This window comes from Macrobrachium nipponense, chromosome 32 (genome assembly GCF_015104395.2).
Source record: "Macrobrachium nipponense isolate FS-2020 chromosome 32, ASM1510439v2, whole genome shotgun sequence".
Classification (NCBI taxonomy): domain Eukaryota; kingdom Metazoa; phylum Arthropoda; class Malacostraca; order Decapoda; family Palaemonidae; genus Macrobrachium; species Macrobrachium nipponense.
In genome coordinates, this window is record NC_061094.1 from 13,424,994 (window position 1) to 13,445,629 (window position 20,636).

Sequence of the window (20,636 nt, forward strand, 5' to 3'; positions counted from 1 at the left end):
GTTTTTCAGTGGTAAGGTAGAATCAGGGCCAACGAATCTGGAGATCTTAGAAAGGGCAGTGTCTTTTCTTTTCAATATAACTAATTAGCTTACATATTCGCTGTTAGGTCAGCCAGATACAAGATGGTCTTGCCACCAGACTGCAGTAGTTAAAGGAAGGTGGCATACTCCTCAGTGTTGGCAGCTGAAAAAAATCTTGCCTTGTTGACCAAAGACTGAGCCACAAAACTGCTTGGAATGCTGAAGACACTGTTGACTCCATTAAAACCAACTCTATGTGGAAAGGAGGTGCTCTTTGCCTTGATTTGAACTCAGGAAAGACCCAGGCATAGGCAAACCAAGTCTGGGTTGTAATGCGACATTAGGGGTTGTATAAAAATGTCTTGTCATGGAAGAGGAGGAGGTAATTTCTTAAATGACTTGCCAGGTCATAGAGAATTGTCCTGTCTAGAGATGAGAGAACTGACCTGGCTGAGGACAATGTCAGCGTGAATGGAGCACGGTAAGCCCAACGATGCCTTCGTCTCTCCCTTGGGACCCATAAGTGCTTCAAAATTTGAAGTGGTAGCCAAAGCCTTTTCAGGTAGTTTGTTGTATCAGCGAACAAGTTCCACGTCTGCATATGTTGTCAACAGTTCTTGGTGATCTGCATCAAGAGGGAGAGGGCCTTTTACTTTCAGGGCATGAGATTCTTGATCCAACCTGTCAAGCAAAATATGTACTAGTGGGATTCTTGCATCCTTGTTGATTACTGGAGCATAAGAACGATCGGGTCCCACAACTTTCTTAAGGATATATCATTTGACTGAAGAAGCAGGGACCCTGTCTTTATCACGGTCCCATCCATGATAACGAGAGTATGGACTACGTATTGAGACAACAGCTGTGGTTGAGTCCAGGACTATAAGGGACTTGCATTACATGGAGAATAATCATGGCTGCACAAACCAGACAGCGCCTCAGCGGCATGGTTGGTATGGTATTAACGTCCCACCTCGGTGGTCGATTCTCAACCATTCCATTGAGGAGTGAGAGATGTGTATTTCTGGTGATAGAAGTTCACTCTCGACGTGGTCCGGAAGTCACATAAAGCCGTTGGTCCCGTTGCTGAATAACCACTGGTTCCATGCAACGTAAAAGCACCATACAAACAAACAAACAAACCAGACTGTGGGTTACGTGGAAAGTAGTCACGGCCACACGAGCAAGATCGAGGGCATCTTGTCTTAAGAGAGGAATGGTCCCAATCACTAAAACATTCCCTCAGGTGTGATTACTTCATAATGGGAGCCTTGTCATCCTACCTAACGGCTGTAGTCTTAACGCTCTTTTCTTTAGCAGGACGAGCAGATGATGAAATGGCCGTAACTTCTTGAGAAGTCCAATCTGTAGATCTATGGCCCTTGGAGGGGACTTCTCTTGATGAGAGCACTGCTGCACAAGAATCAGTAAATGGGCAACGGTCATCATCAACTAAGGCAGAAGATGTATGGTTGTGACCCTTGACAGACTCGGCCGTCTATAGCCTCGATACAGCCGAGATGAGCCGACTGAGACACGGCTTAAGTAGACGGAAGGTTGGTCTTGCTTTCAGACAAAGGGGAGATGGAGCACCTGCTAATCTTCTTGGGAGAAGGAGCAACGAAGTCCTTCTTCCTCTAACGCTTCTGTGGAATGGAACAACAGAAGATGAAGATGATGCATGAGAAGAGGACAATGGCGAGGAAGAAGGAGATCTACAACATCTCTTCTTCTATTTCAAACCGGAGCAGCTGAGTTTCTTCAGAAGAGGACCTTCAAGTCTCTCCAACAAGGCTTGGACAAAGGAGTTGCAAGGATCAGACTTATAAGGCACAAGTGTGGGAAGCGATGGAAGAGGAATGGCTGACGAAGGAATGGTGTAGGCTGAGAATGTTGTGGCCATAGACACAAGCAGATGTCACAGGCACCGTAGCTCTAGTCACTGACATGGTGAAAGAAGCTGGCAGACAGAAAGACAGGAGGTGGGACAGCAGACCTCCAAGATGAGGCTCCCCCTGGTAGGCCTAAAGACAACCAGCTTCTTAGCATCCATGCCTGAAACAATAGAACAAGGGGAACTACTTTCCCCATCCCCAAAAGAACAGAAGCAGCTAAATCAAGCACAATATCTCCTGAACCCCTCCTCAATTTACCTAAAGATGAAGCAATGGATGAACAAGGAGTAAAATCTTCCTGAGAAGATGCAATGAGAGGCAAATCTGGTAGATAGAAGGATCAAAAAGGAATGTTGGCATTGTTCGCCATTAGAGGTAAGAAACCTTCCCAAGATGGAACAGCCAATTTCCTCTTGCATTTCTCCTTCTTACCAAAATGCTTTCATTGCTCAGGAGACCAATCATGACACTCAGGACAAGGGTTACTTACATACAATTGTTAAATTTGCATCTGCTACGAGTCGTATGGGATCAGTATCGAAAGAGGCTGAAAAACAAGAGCAAGGATTGGTACCTACCTCCAGGCTTTTCTCTGAGGCAAAGCCTTCTTAGATGAATCAAGCATTTGCATCTCTGATGCAAAATGCACAAACAAACACAAATGTAACACAGAATCACACAAAAAAATAAAAGGTAATAAATCAGAACGCCAAGGTGTAGATAGGTATGAAGTGCATAAAAAACTGGCTTCTATGCAAGACAGTAGCGCACGTCTTACGAGGAGCACAATTAAGAGGTGACTGGTGCATCATGAGACAAGAGGGTAGAGAAGTCAGTCTATGCCTACTCTCTCCCCGTTGGCTATCAGTAACCTTGTTCTATTTTTAACCTGATCCAGCTAGTGCTAAGAGATTTTCCCCTACTGAAAGACCAGGTTTGTACCAGTATATACCCTGCCGTCACCAATCTTGTTGTATTTTTAAGTGGATCCAGCTAGTGCTACGAGATTTTCCCCTACTTAAAGACCAGGTTTGTATCATATACTGTATGAACAAAAACATAATCACCACCATTATAAGAATAAGTCAGAGACTGAAACACTTCGGCATTAGTGAATGAAAGTGGTAAAAACAGTATAATGGTTTACTTTTAGAACTTTAGAAATTACAACCAGTCCAATGGAGAAAACTACCAGTTGTTTTCACAAACTAACTAGTGCTTCCTTGAAATTATATTTTAAATAATGTAATTGTTATCAAAATGCAATAAAAGGTTAAATAATAATAAAGAATGAAGGTAAAATAAGAGAAAATTGTTAAAAACGATATGGTAATCGTAATTAGTTCTAAAGGTTTGGAAATCACTTGAATATATCAAAAGTTGGCAGTCAAGCAAACTACACTTCATTTACCCTAAGAGTGCTATAAAAACTTAAAAATTATAATTAAAAAAATACTCAACAAATAATATTTTTACTAAACAAATTATATGAAGATGGTAAAAATGTAGAAATATGTTGGATTCCTGTCCTTGTAGGCATTAACAGCATCCAAAGTTGCAAACATTATAATCAATAAATGGCAAAAAATGTGAATAAACAAGCTATATCAAATGAAAATAGATCAAACCCAATGTTGGAATACAGAATTCATGTCAAAAGGAACGACACACTCAATGGTAGTTTTGACACATCTAAAAATTGGTCACTCATTTGACCCTTGGATATCTGATGAAATGCCTTCGTGATCCAATTATACACGAAGTACATATATACAAGCTGTAGAGTAATACATACTTAACATTTTAGATATTTTTTGTGAGTATCCAAAATATAAATGGCAACAAATTTAGCTGAAGGAATTCTACATTTTCAATCAACCCAATTATAAAATTTAAAAAAATCTGCAATTTAAAAAAATTAAATGTAAACTTTATCACTAGTAAAAGCAAGTCCTTTGGGTCAGCCTTGTGAGAGCTAAATAAATTAGCTCAGAGGTCAGGTTAAACTACTTAATAAAAAATAATTCAAATTTTCTGCTTTTGGAAATTCTGCTTTAATGCGTAAACTACAGATATCTGTAGCGGACCTGTTCTTGCCCATTTCATTTAGAAGAGTTGCTAGATACAGTTTGCAATATCTTATCATCCAAAGATAAGGAACCTTCATTTGTCAAAGGACTGCTTTTGATAGTTAGGTTTAGCCAGCCTTGTGCTGGCACGGGCTCTTGCTTATCAGCCAGTAAAGTTTTGCAGGGTTGCATCTTCATCAGTAATAGAAATTTGCACAAGCTGTAAGCTATGATCACACTCCAGAAAATGAGTACAGTCTCCTTACTATTCTGTGGATTTCTTGACAATAAGAAACCACTTTACTTGTGAGCATGAAAAATAGTACTCTTCAGCCTTTTAACCTTTTGTTATCTTATTAAGAATAATGCCTCCATCCTACATTCCAGAATTAGAATCCCTAGTCTTGAACTAATAACTCACCAGAATACTATGCTCGTCCCAAAACCAGGGAAAACTAATCAGTTTCACCAGATACTTCTGAGTTTTCTACATGAACTTACAGCTTAATGTGTATATGCATCATCATTTACTTATTGTCAACCAGTATCTGGTTTCCTGATATGAAAATGGTAACCTGTTGCTCACACATAAAGTATAAATTCACAATCTATTATAATTTATATTTTATATAATTTGGTTAGGATAACTTAGGAGTCACTTGTTGTTTAGACCAAAATCTTGTATAAATTGACATCTTTTTGCCTAAGGTAACTTAAGATCTCTACATTCGCCTGTTCTTATTGCCAGCTTTAATGCCCATAAGTGCATAGCACTGAAGCTCTGTATACATTGAGCTCCAACTGTGTAGTGACTTAAGGTAATACTAGAGGTTTGTAGTCATTTATGGTGTGGGCATAAAGTACATTACTTTGAAATCATTTGTTTCCTACATACGTATCTTACTTTACAGGGAGTGCTCTCTCATTTCCTCTGATTACTTCACTCACTTAACTGTTCCAGATTGCTCAGGCAAATAATAAAACTGCAACAGAGTAAAATGGCTCATGTTTGCATGTGACCTACAGAAAATTACTTGAGGCAACATCTGTTGATCACTCAATTCTCAGCTAATGTCACACCATTCTTACGTGTAGTATAATAAAAATGGATTTGTATTTGCAACATATCTGTGAGAATATTTTCCAGACTAGTGAAAAAATGAGCAAGCATATTTCTCTCTCTCTGCCCCTTTCAGCATATTTCTACAATAAAGACAACTTTGGATTAACAATATACAAATGGAATCCTTTATAAAGTTAACTTTTCAATATTAGAGCAATATTTTTGAAATCATTAATTACCAGAACAATATTTTTGAAATCATTAATTACCAGTACATATGTAGTGTGTCTTGTGTCAGAGGTATTTTTAGTGTTTATCTTGGCTTTGGTTTCCAAACCTCACAAATATTTGTAGAAAAGAACTCGCCTCTATGTTATTCAAGTCTTATAACCATACATATTATAGATTTAGTACAGTAGTATAGACTTAGAAGCTAATCTTTGTGGTTCCTATGGCAAACAGTAGATCTATGATGTGTATACATACACATGTAACTTTTTAAAAGTAAGTTTTTTCAGTTCAAACCCATTACTTTAACACTGCCCATTTTGTGAAGTTTATGACATCACAAAAATCTCATTCCAGTGTAAAAAAAAAAAAAAAAAAAAAAAAAAAAAAAATAAAAAAAAAAAAAAAAAAAAAAAAAAAAAAATGAGTGCATCATGGCCTGGTCAAGTTGTGCATGGACACATGGTCCCTAGTGGTTAAATGAATGACTTTTTGTGTAGTTTGAGAGTGGTGAACCATCACTGTTTCTAACTGCCTCATCTTTGTATTACCTATAAGGTTGAACTTTTACGCATCTGATTTGATAAAAAAAAAATGCTTATACCCCTGAACACCATAAACACTTGACAGAACATACAAGACAAGTCTACACTGTGCAATTTATATTGATGATTGCAAATCTCTGTAACAATTGTACTATTTACATGTTATATAATAAAATAAGTAAATTCTTTTTACCAGACTGTTTCTGTATTTATAGCAGAGATGTGTGAAATACGTATACCTATTCATACTTGGGGTTACTTTAAATTTACCATGACAGAAATGTGCATTGTCAATGACTAAAGAATTGCTATGGATGCATTTCAAATCTAGTCCTAAAAATTCTCTTGTACAGAGCAAACATGGCTTTTAATGAAATGAAACAAACTCTAAAGATTAGGGCACTGAATTGATCATCATCATCACCACTGATTAATTATGGAATACAATGGGCACAACAGACACTAAGGTTCTGCCTACATGTCACAACAACATCTATGTTCCAAAAACAAATTAAGTTTACATTTCACAAACATTAAGCCGGTGTAAATTCTGAGGTATGTTGGATCCCTCAGGACATAGATAGTATTATGATGAATGGGAATGATGATAAAGCAGCCAAAGCTTATTATAAATAAAACCATCCTGGTCAGTGGTTTTATAGCATCTCTAAAGCCTGTCACCTTTAATAAATGGCAGATTGTATTGAATGATGAACCTGATAACAATAAACTGAAAAACATGAATCCAATTTTAGATTATGGTTTCCTCTGAACCAGTAACAGCATCACACTTGAAGGAATTTTATCTCATTCTCAATTAGTCACTCAAATGACCCAGGAAGTCTTCATGAATAGCCTACAAGACCCAATCCCTATATGCAGACAATACAGGTCTGCAGCACTAACAGCTTGTTGAGAGACAAAAGGAGCAACTGGGAAAGAGAAGTTAGGAACCAAAAGCAACAGGGAATCAATTGTTATTTGAAAACTGGAATATAATATAAAAATATGACTCTAAAAGACTACACAATATGAGAACTAACCTGTATGTACAGCTTAATGGTTGCTGACCTTGGAAACTTAACCCTTAACAGGAAGCAAAGTTGCAACAGCTAAGAAGAGAATCCTCTAAAGTGAATGCTTGTCCAAGTAATTGGTAACTACTGGATCTTGGAGCTGAAAGAAAAAAAATCACCATAACTTTACCTGGGAAAGCAAATACTGTATGGCACTTCAAAATGCCAGTATAAAAAAAAAAAAAAAAAAAAAAAAAAAAAAAAAAAAGACAGAACTCTGATTCTGGTTTACATCTGCAATTTTAATTTGGTTTGTTATGAAAGTTTGGTCTAATGTGCTAACATTGGAACAGTTTGGCAACTCAGTACCATGTCAAGAATGGTTAGAAAGTAATACGTACTATTATGATAATAATCTAGTACGTAATAGATAAAATGGCTTCTCTCTTCAGAAGCTACTGGCAGTTGTTTACTAGTTTAAGAATACTATAATCAGATTATTCATCAGACATTCTACAGCTTAAGATTGAGAAGGAAATGGAACTCAAATAATTTCTATTAGTCATGCTTCCCAGGCTTCCTTGCCAGATAAATTACTGAAAAAGGAAATAATGGTGCTCAAAACATTTTTTTTCAGTTACTCTGATCTCAGTTATTTTTATTGATCCATATTCTTTAAAGGTATCAAATTGCCCAAGTTTTAAGCTAAGTCTAAATTGTCCCGATGAAGTAGTTTTTCAAATGTTCCATTTCCACCTGCTTTAATTCCAACCTGGTGTCCCAGTTTCTTTTGAGGAAATAGCCATTATAATAGTCAAAGTATTATTAGAACTAGTTACCTGTGCCAGTTGATAATCAATGGGTCCAGGGGTCCTGGATAATCAATGGGTCCAGAGGTATGGTTATTACAGTGGACCCCCGCCTATTTGCAGTTCTGGATTCATGGCTTTACCTATTTGCAGATTTTTCTGTATTATGTATATCCAAACTATTAGTGGAAAATTTGCCTAATCGAGGTATTTTTCACAGAGAAATATTCACTAATTATACTATATTTTCGTGACTAAATGCATTTTTTGTGATCAAACTATTAAAATACTCAGGCATAAGCATTTTAAGATGGGATTTTGGTATTTGAACTCTCAAAATAGGCAGTAATAAACATTTTTAGAGGGGTGCCAAGTATTCCCAGATTTTAGCTATTCACGGGGGGTTGTGGCATGCATCCCCAGAGAATACCGGGGGTTGACTATACCTATATAAAAGGTACTAATAAAGAGAAAAAGAAAATCATATGAGATTGTCTGTAAATCTTGGAAAAAACCCATTAGTCTTTCCTGGAACTCTTTCTACCACCAATGACATCAGTTAGAGCTAACTACCATATACATTCCCTACCTTACCCTGAAGGGATGGCACCAACATGATTAGGGTGGCTCAGTGTAAGTCAAACTCACTTAACAGGATTGGGAGCATTACATGATGACTATCATCGCCATTCTAACCATCTTGGTATCATCTTGGTAGGCAGAAAAGTCATCTGTAGAGAAACAAACCAGAAATGTTTCTCTGGAGGGCCTGGACACTGGAAAATAACCTAATTGTCTGTGCCTACTGATTTGGGCAGGAGGCCTTCCATTATTTGCCAAAAGAAAGTTGAGGAAGAAGAAAAGGAATGAGAAGAACCATAGTTATGTGGAACTGAAAAATAAAATTTACACCAAAGGCAAAGCGCTAGGACCTATGAGGTCATTCAGCACTGAAAAGGAAACTAGAGTAAAAACAAGTTTTCATGGTGCAACAAGAGGAGACCTTGCAGTTGCACTATGAAACAATTGTTAAGAGACAATGGAAAGATGGAAGAAAAATAATATGAACAGAAGTACAGTTTGAGAAATGATAGAGGTTGCAGCTGGGGGTTGAAAGAACACAGCAAAGAACCCTCTGCAATGCCTACAGTACACTTGAGGTGCACTGGTCGCACTACCCACCTACAGGGTATAATTCAAGCTTGGAATTTAACTTCTAATTCAGTTTCCAATGACATACCTTCTCAAATTGGACAAGAAATAAGCAAAAACATTTCACTGTGGGAAAGACAAAGGAAAAGATGTTTTTAGGAGTGGACTGAAGGGAGGCTAAATAAGTGAATCGGGGAAGATAAGTAAATGGGTGGCTACGGGAATCTGATTAGTTCCCCTTAATGAATTACTGGAATTAAGTCTTCCAGATAACCAAATTACCTCCTCTGAGAATCAGAAAAGGCCAACTGAATTTGGCACCAAATTAGTCGATTTTGAATCTTGTTTAATAAAAGCCATGGTATAGAAAAAAAAAACAGGTGAAAAGGTAGGATGCTAAACCAGGTAATTTTACTTTTGCATGGCTGTGATGTCCACATAAGAGACAAGCTCTTTAAAATGGTATAATCATAAGTCAAATACTATATATATATATATATATATATATATATATATATATATATATAATATATATATATATATATGTATATATATATACATATATATATATATATATATATATATATATATATATATATATATATATATATATATATATATATATATATATATATATATATATATATATATATATATATATATATATATATATATATATATATATATATATATATATATAGTATTTGACTTATGATTATACTATTTTAAAGAGCCTGTCTCTTATGTGGACATCACAGCCATGCAAAAGTAAAATTATATATATATATATAATATATATATATATATATATATATATAAAATATAGTTGTATGTATATGTATATATATATATATATATATATATATATTATATATATATATATATATACACACACACACACACAACACACACACACACACACAGTAAATATGTATTGACAAAAGTTTATAATAATATACCTAAATTGTAGGTATCATTCATATATAGAACTACAATGGTAGTACTGTCAGCCCCTATGGATATAAGAAGTCTATGCATCTCCAGGCAAGTCAAACTTCCTCTGGAGTACCAAAAGTAGGAAAGTAGCTTGCTTGATTGCTAGTGATCCGGGAATCCTCTGATCTGCAGATCACTGTTAATCTGATCAAAGACACCGTATGCAGGTGCAACCGCAGCAGTCAGAACATCTGCCTCATCCCCATAGAGAACCCTAGAGGGCTCTCTCTCTCTCTGAGAGATGGTCACTTCCACCAAAACCATTAAGCTCATAAACAGCCAAAATATTTCCCAATTCCCTTATGCCTGAAGGGGCTCTGCAAAGAGAAAAACCCTCAGGTTCCAACAGAATCCCAAAAGCAGGAGTAAGATTATCTTCAGTAAGAGAGTCAGACACATCAGTCTGTCCTGGTAAGCGCTCTCCGACTGTGGACATGAGCAATCAGACCTAGCTGTAATAGTCACTGAATACTGATCCCTAACTGCCCAAAATCATGGTCCACCATCAAACAGACTTCCATGTACTAATAACAATCCAAGGCTGACTCATAGTCACTCAAAATCATGGTCTACATTCCACAGACTTTTTTTATACTGTAACTGGCTGAAATAAAACTAGAAGCTACAGTCTCATAATGCAGCAATCTTCTGCACATGAACCCTGTTGCATGTGCATGATCTTGGTACTTAGTACCCACACATCAAGAGTTCAAGATGAACTAGGCACCACCTGAGGGGTTTGCATGACCATGCTCATACAACCGAGATCAACTCATACATGGAATGGAGCACTAAACCATAGTTATCTGTCTTGTGGGGCTCCTTATGATCAACAAAAGCCAAGCTAGTAGAAGCTCAAGAAGTGCAAACACAAGCACCATAATGCATGCGCACCTCTGAAGTCTGAGGTGAACCTCAAGCTGATTGAGATGCTACATGACTAGTACATGCATACAGATCATCATTGTACTGGGCACAGTATCACTATTTACAGTAAACACAACCAGATAAGATTGACACCTGCACTGAAATAAAGAACACAACCCAGCACTGATAGTGATGGGTGCTCCAGGTAATTTGTCTTGGCACCTTACTACAAGGTAAAAAGAGAATAGGATAATATCTTGTATGTACTTCCTTCTGCGATACCATGCCAGTTATTAAAAATAATCACATGGTACTGCAACAATCTAACACTGTTTTAATTTCCTTCAAAAGAGTGAGAAGTGAAATCAACTAAGTTTTAACTTCCTTCAAAAAAGTGAGAAGTGAAATCAAATATGTTTTAACTAAAAAAAAGTGAGAAGTGAAATCAATTACACTTCCAGTTGGTCAATTGTAGAAGGACGTCAGGGGCATAAAATGCCCAAAAGCTAAAAAGTAGAGGTTGTTCTGACATTTCAGTTTTCATTAAAAGTAGGCCTTACGTCCTTAGACAGAAGGCGAAAGGGTATATTGCCAGTACACTGTTATGAAGAGCCTACATAAGTGCTACCAATCCTTCTTAGGCAAAATCAGAAAAACTTATACAAATATAAAGAGCTTCCTACTCTTCCCAAAAGCCAAGGGTATGGGGAGAGTTGGTGCCAGACACATAGAAGCTGGTCCTCGGCATACTACTTAGTTGGTGCTGGGATGTGGTAGAGCCGCCTGAGCTGGTCGCCAGAAAATTAATCAGACAGGACATGTCGGGTGCCCCTAGTCATTTGGGGTGAGATGGCACCCGGCTGTAACTGGCGCCAGGCGATATGGAAGTCCAGCAAGGTTAAAGCTCAGCCTAATGTGTGCTCCTGGGCGAAGGGCACTGTCCCCGACTGACAAGACCATTCTTCTCTTCCATTAAGTTGAGAGAGAAAATGGATTCAGGTCATGGAAGGGTGCTTGTTCTTGGTAAAATCCCAGGGTAAACAAATAAACTGTGTTACTGAATCAGATGTAGCTCGATACCCCCATCTGCATCTCTCAAAGGCTTCTTGGTGGACCTCTGAAAAAAAAAAACCCTTCCTCCTGAAAACTCCCAGGTAGCTCAAAGCCTGTCCGCACAAGAGTATACCACTCTGCTGGTGTCTCCTGGAGTGAGGTTATCCAAGAACATACAAAAAGTGGAAGGATTCTGGTAGAGTTCACCAATGAATCACAGCAATCCAGGAACCATAAACTGCCAATCAGAACAAGGCTACTAAGAACATCATAACATTTCAACGAGCCTGAAAAAAATCCAGCCCTTCCTTGACCCTTCAGACAGTGGACAAGAGTAGAATCTCAGGTTGGAACCCTCTTGCAGTATGGTGTCTGTCGCCCATACTAGAAGGTTCTTTAAGAGGTTGGCCTGCCCCACAGAAAGCACTCAACCGACAGATCAGGGGATCCAAAATTCACTCATGAGAAAGAGAGAGTTTTTGACAGTTCGGTTCATCCGCCAAAAATCCAGTAGAACTAGAAAGGATTCAAATAATCACTCGATGCTGCTTGGTGGCGAGTGCTAATGTGAAAACATAAGGACTGCATTCTTGAAAGAGGTAGCTATACCACAGTCTAAGACAGCAGTCGCCAACCGGTAGTCCGAGAAAAAATTTTATGGTCCGCAGAAAAATTGGGACATTATTTCAATTTTTATGTTTTCTTCATCCTCTTCAGGCAACCCTGATACAAACTGTACAAAAGACAGAGAGCCCAGCATTGCCAATTTAGCATTTTTAATGCTAGATTTAGCATTTTAGAGAAATTTGACATTAAAAATTTGGATCCAGCATTTAGCAGAAAAAGCAGCATTAACTAACTAACAGCATTGTTAATTACAATAAATTAAACATTATAAATATGACTTTATCCTAACATAGTGTAACATAAAATGCATATCAAATAAAACTAAATACGTACGTATGTTTTATGTGTTTCATCACTGTATCGAACAAGTATTGTATTCCTATTGCTTCAAAGTTCATAATATATTTCAAAACATTTGGGGTTGAGTCTCAAAGCTAAATTCCAGTCATCCTTATCAAGACTCATTTTTGGTTCTCCATAAAAAGTGAATACCCATCATTGAGTGGAAAACCAATGAAAATTTCGATTCAATTTTCAACAACATATTTGTGCGAAAGGGCATTTTCATCTGTCACACCAATTAAAACTCGGTACCGGTTTCGGCTTGAAATAAAAATGGCTCTGTCTTGCAGTAATGTCAATGAAGCCAAAAATCCACAAACTTATTTGAAACAAGGCAGGAACAAATATCACAGTAAAATATTCAAGTTTTTTGTTATAATTAAACTACAGGCAGGCCCAGGTTATTGGCGGGGGTTCCAATTCTTGGTGGGATGCTAAGTGAAAACCGCCATTAACCGAAACTTGGTGATTTACAGTGCTTATGGCGCCAACTTTTGGTTAACCCTTTAACGCCGAAGGGGTATAATAAAAATCGTCTCCCGTATGCCGGGGGGTCTCGGAGTGAGCGCCGAAGCGGAAAAAATATATTTTTTCAAAAAGTCACAGCGCGCTTAGTTTTCAAGGTTAAGAATTCATTTTTGGCTCCTTTTTTTTTTCATTGCCTGAAGTTTAGCATGCAACCATCAGAAATGAAAATATATCATTATCATATATAAATAATGCGATATATGATAGTGCGAAAACAAAATGTCATATATAATTGTATTCAAATCGCGCTGTGAGCAAAACGGTTAAAGCTAACGAGTTAATTTTTTTCGTTGTATTGTACACAAAATTGCAATCATTTTGGTATATAACACATTGTAAAACGATCAAAGCAACACAGAGAAAATATTATCACAAAATGATGCATGAATTCGTAACGTGCGGGCGTAAAATTTTTTTTTTTCAAAAATTCATCATAATTCGAAATATTGTTCTAGAGACTTCCAATTTATTTCAAAATTAAGATAAATGATTGAATATTACTATACTGTAAGAGTTTTAGCTTACAATTGCAATTTTCGACCATTTTGGACGAGTTAAAGTTGACCGAATGTCGAATTTTTTTATATATTTTTTTATATGCAAATATTACGAAAATGAGAGAAGCTACAACCTTCAATTATTTTTAGTTGTATTTTAAATGAATTTGCGCACATTTTCATATATAAAACTCTATGAAACGCCTAATATGAAACGGAGCAAATATTACGAGAATGCGACGTTCGCATTTCGGAGATTTGAAGCGGAGAATCCGCGCGCGGAGGGAAGGAAAGTTTTTTTTTTTAATTCACGATAAATCTAAATATTGTGCTAGAGACTTCGAATTTGTTTCAAAATGAAGATAAATGACTGAATATTACTAGACTGTAAGAGATTTAGCTTACAATTGCGTTTTTCGACCATTTTGGACGAGTCAAAGTTGACCGAACGTGGTTTTTTTTCTATTTATCGTGATTTATATGCAAATATTTCAAAAATAAGAAAAACTACAACCTTCAATTATTTTTTTGTTGTATTCTACATGAAATTGCACATATTTTCATATATAAAACTTTATGTAACGGCTAATTTAAAATTGTGCAAACATTACGACAATCGGACGAAAAAATTTCTGATTTTTTTCGGAAGAGTTACCGCGCGGACGTAAGGAAAATGTTTTTTTTTTCATAAATTCACCATAAATCGAAATATTGTGCTAGAGACTTCCAATTTGTTGCAAAATAAAGGTAAATGATTGAATATTACTAGAATGTAAGAGTTTTAGCTTACAATTGCGTTTTTCGACCATTTCGGTAGAGTCAAAGTTGACCGAAGGTTGAAATTTATTTATTTATATAAAAATATTTCAAAACTGATAAAAGCTACAACCATGAGTTGTTTTTAGTTGTATTCTATATGAAATTGCGCACATTTTCATATATAATACTCCATGTAACGGCTAATAAAAAATGGTGCAAAAATTATGTCAAAGTGACGAAATAATTTCTGAGATGTGTCGCTGATGTTTTTTAGTGCGAGAAGAAAGAAATTCGCGCTTGCGCGCCTGGGTAACGATTGTAAACAAAACTACGCCTTGATCCGTGAGCTCCCAGCATCCCTCAAGGTGTGTGATTCAAAAGTTTTCGCCTGGTAGGCAGTATTTTTCTGCGAATTTTTAAAAAAACTTTTTATATAGACGTACCATACGTCAAATCGGCACCCAACAGACAATTTATGTTGACGTATAATACGTCCAATCAGCGTTTAAGGGTTAATGGCGCCATAACTCTATTATCAGCACCTTATGGTGCCAATAACCAAAACTTGGCCCGTTATGACGCCATAAAACTGGAATGCCATTAACCGAGTCCGCCAATAACCGGGGACTACCTGTATAACTTTGTTATATTTAATAGGTACATTTCAAATTAATAAAATAAAATTTACCTTTTTTAAAAAATTTATATTAGTGGCCTGCCAAATTTAAAAATTATACATTTAGTGGTCCATGAAGTTTGAAAGGTTGGCAACCACTGGTCTAGGATATTGTGAGGGTCAGGAACTGAAGCCTTACGCGTAAGTCTTCCATCTCTCTGGCATAGTATGTATAAAGGTTCCATTCTCCCAGGAACCTTCCAGAAATTCCTGGTTCCCCGAGCGGGCTCCCTCAACTATAACGAGAAGTGGGAAGCAGTGTAAGACTAGTCTCATGATGAGAGACTTCTCCAGAGACTGAATTCAGACAGATCCCACCATAGGTCCGACTGCAATTCCAGGATAGGGGAAAATCAGCAGAGCCCAGTAATGTCTTGTGGGACAGGCTGGAGTTTGTGGCCAGAGAGACAACAAAAGAAAGCGGCGTGAAGGTTCGAGAGTCTTTGACGAAGTCTGAACTCCCTCACTGGCAGACTCTGTCTCGTAAGACGGGTCTGAAAAATCTTGCCGAGTTATATGTCAACATGACAACAAATCTACAAGCCTCAAACACCCCGGAAAATGGATGATTAGACTGTTCAGTTCATCTCTGTAACCGAACAAACTGTAGAATCTTTGAGCAGACATGAAGATAACTATGACTAGTCGTTGATCTTGCTAATAACTAAAAAGCATGGGTACATGGCCACCAGGGAGAGAGCGACTCTAAAAGCAATAATGCCCAGCAGGGACTTGATGACACTTGTACAGACTGAAAACAAAAGTGGGACTGGACTGCACTTGGCTAAAATTAAAATCTGACACTCTTGTAGGAACTTGTAAAGTCCAAAAGAGACACAAACACCTTAACATGGGCAAAGGAAGGCCTTGAACAAAACCAAGAGACAACTTTTGTTGCAGTCAAATACAATGATTTAAAAGAATAACTGTGAAAGGGAAATAGGCTTTCTGGAGGTAACCAAGTATGGCTAAAAAGAAAAAACAAGTGCTCTGGAACTAGAGCTGGGCAATCAGAAATTCAGCGCCCAATGACAGAAAACTGGCCTGAAGTAGTTGTGATTCTCTTGGTAGACTGCTGAAGGCAAAGAAAGGGGTGAAAGTGACTGGGTGTTCCTCCCCGTCGACTCTGGGAACACTTGAGAGACTCCTATCTTCTTAGCCTCTGCTCCTGATGTCAGACAGGAAAAAACAACCTGCTTCAAAATCTTGACCAGGACTTCAGCCAGGAGGACTAAGTCCATCTAAGCATCAGAGGGAGGAGAAGACAAAGGCACTTAAAAATCCCTTAAAAATCCAAGATCAGACTCCCAATTCTCTGCGGAGGTGACATTTTTTAAAAAACAAGCTCATAATTTGTACACCAAAGTGCATGTCTGCAAAGGACAGTGCTTTGACACTAACTGATGTGACAAAAGAGAGTAATTCAGTCCATCTGGAACTCTAGGCGAATGTGGAACAGGCTGAAAAGACACAACTGGCCACTAGAAGATACGAGTAAGGCATTCAATTGGAAATTGCACTTGAAACAGAACAACAGCATATTCTTCAAAGAGACAATTGCCAACCTAAAGAGAGATTGGCATCAGCCACTAGTTGACTGGCGCTAGATGCCTTAGAGCTGGTGATACGGCAATCCGGCGCTAATGGAAGCTCGGGCTCAACTGGACGCCTGAGCACTAATGGACGTTCAGACGCTATTGTTTTGCTCGGCACCAATGGCTGAAGTTCAGGAGACAAAAGTTCAAGATTGTCTCAGAAGTTATAAAAAAGGAAGTGGACTACACTCCTTCTCCCTGAGATGTTAAAGGAAAACATAAAATGACTAATTTTCTAAGACAACTTGTATTTTTCATAGTCCCCCAGTCTCCATTGTAGAGACCGAAGATGAAGACGTCCATGGGGGACCAGCATCTCCAGGGAAGACAAAACTCCCAGAAGAACCTGCCATTGATGAGCTGACTGATGTGGTTCTGACAGGAAGTTGCACGTCACCACTTGCAACTTCTCTAACCTCTGACCTGACGGGAAAACTCTTGCAACCGCTGTATCAATGACCATGCCCAGGTAGAGAATCCTTTGACTAGGTATGAGGTTTGACTTTTCCTGGTTGACCACGATGCCCAGTTCCAGACAAAACCAAAGCAGACGATCTCTGTCCTGCGACCCTGAGATGTTACAGAACAGAAAAGAGCCACTATCATCTGAAAAGTGCCTCTTCAATGGCCTAGATTCACTAGAAAAAATGCCATCGGTGCTGTATGTACACTGGAGTATCACTAGAATAAAAATAGTAAGTCATAAAACTAACATTAAAATACACTAATTGGTGAGTATTTACTGACGGAAAACCCACAAATGAGCAAATCCTCCCACAAGTAATTTTTAGATAGGTACCACATAAAAATCCACATATAGGAGAGTCTGCGAATCTCAAGAACATGAATACAGGGGGTCGACTGTACTGTGGTACCTCTAGATGCTGTTGACAGACATATAAAGGAGATTCAATTAACCACTGGAGACCCCAGTGGCCTTGTGTGCAAGTACTAACCAACTAGAGCAGTGACCTTTTTTTTTCCTACAGTGGAATGAGGTGTCTGGGATTCAGCATGACACTGAAATAGGCTATATCAAAATAGTGAACCAGTTGTAATTTTAAGTAACTATTGACTAACCTTCCACTTTCGGATATGTCCTCATTCATTTTGTTTCATTCCAGCAGTAAAGCTTTGCATTAGTAGATACACACTGAACTGATCAACGTAATCTGAGGTCTGTCAAGTAATGGTATATTAATGATTTTGAAAATATTTTCTTGACTGACTACACTTGCCTTATCTCTGACTTTATATGGCAATGATAAGACATAGGCTGAAAGTGATTCTTATTTCTATCAATTAGGCAACTAAGTGGTCATCCTTTGCAACTAGCTCGGTAGTACTTTGGTGTTACAAGTATATTTGGTACAGTACTTGAAGTTTTCTCCCATTCCTTACATATAACCTGTGTGGAATGTTGATTGCAGGTTTTTTTACCCCTATAACTCTCCTGTCTTCCTTAAGTAAAAATAAACTGAACAGATTTTATAGTGAAAAATAGCACAAAAGAGTTTTAAGTTTATAATTTTGTATCAGTATTAATGTGCAAAGGTTAAAGCTTTTAAAGCTTTTTTTTGTAAAATAAATTGCACATTTTGTAATATGCTTCATATGTGCATAATTATTTTCTGTCATATTCTTTAATATAAATTTGTTTCCTCTTAGTGATTAACAAAAACCTCTCCTATTTCTGTGTCAAGAGTTTTTACGAAGCAATTCACAAGCAAAATTCACAAATTCACAAGCAAAACTTACAAAAACGAGCAAAATTTCACTATCCTTTAGATTTAAATGTGAAACCAAAATATCCAAGCAGAAATTTCAGATTTTTTTACTAATATTTTGTAGATGTACTTCAAACTTGTACTGCTTTTTATGTAAGAGGGATTTATCATATGGTCCTCTCATGGATTTGTCATAAAATTTTCAGAGCACAGTATCAATGTGTGAAGGAATAAAAATATGTTCAATAAGCAAATAATATCTATGCTACATTCTGATGCATTTCTACAATTTGGCTTATTTCCCCCATTTAAATTTGGGAGTGGAATCTATAATTTTACAGCAGCCTTAATTTGTTTACAAAACTGAAGATCAGATGTTTGATACTGTGATTTTAAGTTTATCAAGGTGCTTTTCTTGTATGCCTTTCTTGGGCTCCTTATTTTTCACAGGTAGAAAACAGTTTTCTATCTTGTATTTTCTTCCTAATGCAGATATCTGAATGTTTTTAATATCGATATTATCCAAAACTACTGCCAGTTGTGGCAATCAACGAGAAACAGATGTTAAATAACCAGGGTTCTGTAAGCACTCGTTCTACCGCCAGGAATGCAGATGATTTGTGTCTCATGATGCATATCATTAACTTCTCTGAAATATAAGATGAAATTAGTTTTGTATGCTTAGATGGCCCACAGTACCATTAGAGACAAATATATGGTAGTTAGTGAGTAAACTGTCAGGCAGGTAGTGATTGTCTTTATATAAAACATGAAAAATAATTATGAAAAGAAGTCTATTTGTTTGCAAGAGTTTATAGTTATACAGGAATATCATGTTATGTATGTTTAGTAATGCTTTTGAAAAGGATTTGTAGTTCATTGTATCTGTAGCACAATAAGCAATGTGCTTTATATAGTACATTTTAAGTATCTTGGCCATTTTGAGTAATTAGAGAATCTAATAATTTTCTAGTGGAAAATAAAGTTTGCCTGATGTTTAAAACTAGTGCAGAATGTGGAACAGGTTGACAGACTGATCAAAATACTGTATGTGCTTCAGCATTGTATGTATAGATGTACTCGTGAAAATGAGGTTGCAAATTTAAGCTAGCTTGGGTATATTCATTCATTAGTAACACCATAGACATCAAAAAGTGCAAGGAGAAAACCTTTCCTGAACACTTCCGGTGCATAAGTGTTTGTAAATCAATTCATTAGCAATTATTTTTATCACATTCTTCTATATCATTTGAACATTCAAGAGTAAATTTTTTTTCTACATGTGATAGCAGCACCAATACTAGTAAGACATATGCATGGGGAGTCACAGAATATAGTTGGTGTGTACATTTCCACGACATGGATGTGTTGCTAGTGTACAGATGCATTTAAAAATTACAGTGCTCTACAGAAAAAATGCAACAATAATATAAAATTACTCCTTTTCTGTTGTGGCTACTTGAATTCTGGCATAAACTGTACAAATGCTCCATTTTTTTATGTCTTTTATTATCCTATAAATGTTTTATTATCCTATAAATGCATGTACAATTTGCAAGCTCTTAGTGTAATTACAGGAGGAATAAATGAAATTGCCAACTGAGGGATATGTCATCAGACAATAAACTTCAACTACTACTGTTAAGTAAAATACAAAACTGCATAGTTTGTTGAGATGGAACACCCATGAATACTACAGCAATACAATTGGAAAAGCGGCAGTTTTGTTTCCCAGTGACAAAATGTAAACCGAAGCTAATGGGATAGACTGTCCTGACACCAAGAGTTTTCCCCTTGAAAATATAGAGAAAATCCACCTGACTCTGAAAGTTTGCCTCAGAAATTAAGTCCCTCCAGTAGAAGGACAATATTTCCCTAATCAGAGGGCAAGACAGGTTCTTCACAGAACACCAGAGGTTAATGGGTGGCCTTCTGATCTTATCAGTTCTGTTCAGGAAATTACCTGAAAGCCCTAACAGGACACAGAACTCTCTCTTATACCTCATAGTCGAGGAAGTCCATTAAGTTCTTAATAGACCAAGAATGGGTCCAGTGCTTAGATGGGTCCTTGTTCTTGCCTAAAAATCTCAGGGAAAGGAGTGAATGGTGTCTCTTAGTGAAAACCCTCCCTTATGAATGGCTTGGATGTCGCTAATATGTTAAGCAGTACA